The following is a 4121-nucleotide window of genomic DNA, read 5'->3' as shown; positions in this document are numbered from 1 at the left end:
TGACTAAGCTCTTGTGTGGCCCCCTGTGGAAAGAAAAAAACAAGTGGGAGATTGTTGGGTTGTGTTATATTCTTTCCACGTAGTTAATAGGGGGTTTGAAGGGCACTCGTAACCCCACTTTATGGGGTCCGGGGCAGCGCCCCGGAAAATTTTGGTTCTGGACCATATGTTAGGTTGGGCGGACCCACCTATGGTTTTGTGCATGATTTTCGCACATGTTTTTTTTGGACACGATGGTTTTCGGTCCATGGTATTGGACGCGATGGTTTTCGGTCCATGGTATTGGATGCTTCGGCATGTATAAATATGTATTGTAACATTGAAAGGAACATAATGAAAATCAAGCTGGTAGTCCCGGTTTTGGGATCCAGGGAAAAATCTCTGTGCATATGTGTTTTATGGGTTATGCTCTCGCATTATTTATTTTCTTTGTTTAAGAATTCGTATGCAGGTAATTTCTGTACAGGGTTAAAACCTACAACACAAACCTAATGGTTGGAATATATGACTCTTAAACATGTAGGGTTTAGAGGCTACTTTGACAAAAATCAACACAGTGGGACAGAGAGTAAAATTTTGCATTTCAAATCAAGTTTAAGAAACTGGTGCTACAACTACAAGAAGGAACTTCAATATTTAAACATGCATGAGGATTCAACCTTAAATGTTTTGGATACTTTTTAATTGGTGTTTGACCACAGTATTTAAAATTTTTAGAAATATAGTTCAAATAATATTGGGTCTGCTGAAATACGCATGTGCTTCTTATGACAATATTGGAATTGAAGGTGCATGTAACATCCTCCTATTGTCAACCAAATTAATTTATATTTGTATTTTACTTTATCTTACCTTTAATAATATAATGGATCAAAGTTAATAGCATGATTATATGATCTCAACTTAATTTCTGACAGAGCAGGCAATAAATTCCTAGTTTTCCCTTTTCAACAAGGTATCCGAAAACTGGAAAGTTATGAGACGATTTAACAAGGGAATTTAAGACTCACTGGTCACTTGATATTTATGCTACCATTTGGTTATATTGATAAAATAACAAGTTTGTTATCTCTCAGTGATGTTATGAATACCCACTAGGAATTTTTCTTCCCCAGTCACATGATTATCACATCTAACCTTGGGTTAGAAGTTTCCCAAATCTTATTGGTACCTTCACCTTGATTTTCAAGTTGAGAAAGTACAATACACTTGTTTCACGTCTACATTTTTGATATACCGTAACCTGATCTGATGGGTGAAAATTATAGGGTTGGTTATGGGGTAACTACGCCCCCACCTCAACACCACTACTGCTCATTTGCACATTACAGCTTGTCTCATAGAGATATGCAATTATTAATTTCTCAAGCATCCCACATGTATACTTGAGGACATCCCCAATTTTTTATAATTTCTCGTGTGCCTTTTCTAAGTTTGTAAATGTTGATTTGACACAATGTTTACTATTTTAGGTTCTCTTTTTTTGTTTGGCATGTTGGCTAAGGTTTCTTTTAGTATCGAGCTTCATTAACTGCTAGTTTACATCTCGGTCTAGACCGACTGCACGTCTTTGTTACTGGAGACTTTACTCATATGTTAACCCCACATAAGAACCTTTTTCATTGATTTCTGTTTTCCTGATTATTTTCTTAAGGGTCTAAAGTGAGTTTTTTTCTTGGGTAAAACCTTAGACAACATCTACGGATTTTTTTTTTGGGTAATATATCAGTTGTTACCCAATTTCTCTCTTACGACTCACTCAAGTTATATATATTTTATGGACTCAATATCTATTATTTTCCTCCTTTTTGATAGGTAACTGATTGGTGTAGTTTCCAGGCCTCCCACTTGTTAAGCTAAGGAATTTTGATATTCACATATGTTTGCCAGGGAAAATTTTAAGGATGGATAATTAATATGAAATTTAGAAACATTGGTGAATCTCACAAGTCCCTAATATGCAAACTATAAAATGTTTATTGATGTATTTGTAAAATTATTCAAATTTATAATGATTTTATATATACTCTATATATAATGTTGGCGATTTTTAAGGTAAAATAACTCTATATTATAAAATTTGGGCAAATATTTTTTATAAAAAATGGAAATTGGCGAATCTTTGTTTTTTGAGAAATCATGGAAAATTAGCCCAACTGTGAATATTAGCCCCTACAAGTTTCCATGATGCTTTCCCCTCTTACAAATTGTTCCCCTCCTTTCAGGTGCACATAGTCTACTCTTAACTTTTCTATGGTTTCCCCATGATGGAAAACCCTTGGTCATAAACGAGTTTACTCCTAGGGTTATGAATGTTTTTTAAGACAATCTTTTCCATTATTCAATGTTGGCCTCGAATGAAATTATGTATGTTGGGTTATTATTAAAGTGATTTAATTGTTGCACTTTTAAACATTGAGATATGATTTTCAACGAGTGACACTTTTAAACATTGAGATATGATTTTCAACGAGTGACTCCTTTTTGTTTAATCAATTTTGGGTTCCCATATTGTTATTTGTAGATATGGCTTGAAAGTTGTATACCGTGAAATAAATCCTTGTTTTATTTTGTATACACAGTTAAATTTTGAAAAACAAACTAGCATAAAACACAATGGGCAGTTGCCTGCAAGAACTCTATTATTCGAAGGCTAGAAATTTTTTAACTCCTTGCGTATATTATTTTTTATACATATACATATGCAAGCTACATATATGTATATTTTTTTTATGCATATACATACGCAAGGCACTATAAAAAATCTACTACTTGGGTTCTAAATTATTTTCTTATATAATTCTAATAGTCATTCCATTTAATATTGCAAGTATAACTTCCTATCGTAGTATATATAATAGCTCAAATTACTTCTATAGTGTAATCGCTTACTCTATTTTATAGAATAGTTCCGTGTGCAGTGAAATTATCAGTGATTTAATTTCTATAAAAACAAATACTTTCCTTATTCGATTTTATCTCTTTGTTCAGTTATGTCCTATATTTCCCTTTAACTTGGGTTTTACAAAACCTCGTTTCATTTATCCTTTAGTATATTCCTATCATAGCGTAACCTAGCCTAACTTAATCTTACCTACCCTATTGTAACGTAGCCTAACCTAGCCTAACATAACCTAACATAACCTAGACTAACCTAGCCTAACCTAGCCTAACCGAGCCTAGCCTAGCCTAACATAGCCTATCTTAGTATAACATAGCCTATCCTAACCAAGCCTAGCATAATCTAGCCTAACCTAGCCTGGTCTAACCTACACTAATCTAACCTATCATAGCTGAAATTATCGTACCCTAACTTAACATAACCTTTCCTAGCCTACCCTATCCTAACCTCGCCTAGCCTAACCTAACCTAGTCTAACCTAAGCAAGAATAACCTAACCTAACCTACCCTAGCCTAGTTTGTCATCACCCAGCCTAACCTAACCTAGACTTACCTGATGTAGCCCACCCAAATGTAGCCTAGACCAGCCTAACATAACCTAGCCTAATGTAGCCTAACCTAACCTTACCTAACCTACACTACCCTAGCCTAGCCTAACATAGCCTAACATAGCCTAAACTAACCTAACCTAGCCTAATCTACCCTAACCTAGCCTAAACTAGCCTATCATAGCTCATCTTAGCATAACATAGTATATCCTAACCTAGCCTAGTCTAGCCTAACCTACCCTATTCTAACCCATCTTAGCCTAACCTAACCTACCCTAACCTAACCTTCCTAACCTAACCTTCCCTAACCTAACGTAACCTTTCCTAGCTTAACCTATCTTAACCTGGCCTAACCTAACCTCACCTAGTGTAGCCTAACCTAGCATAACCTAACCTAGCCTAGCCTAGCCTAACATAACCTAACCTAACCTACCCTACCCTACCCTACCCTACCCTACCCTACCCTACCCTATCCTACCCTACCCTACCCTACCCTAGTCTAACCTAGCATAACCTACCTTAGCCTAGCTTGTCCTAACGTAACCTAATCTAGTGTATCCTACACTAAGCTACCCTAGCCTAGCATACCATAGCATAGTTTAACCTAGCTTACCATAGCCTAGTATAGCATAGTGTAGCTTTGTGTAGCTTAGCATAGTGTAGCCTAGCTTG

The sequence above is a fragment of the Pinus tabuliformis genome, chromosome 3_1 (genome assembly GCF_031772625.1).
Source record: "Pinus tabuliformis cultivar Carrire ecotype Pingquan chromosome 3_1, CPIR1, whole genome shotgun sequence".
Lineage (NCBI taxonomy): Eukaryota > Viridiplantae > Streptophyta > Pinopsida > Pinales > Pinaceae > Pinus > Pinus tabuliformis.
The sequence above is the reverse complement of the archived record's forward strand: the minus strand, read 5'-3'. Positions refer to the sequence as shown.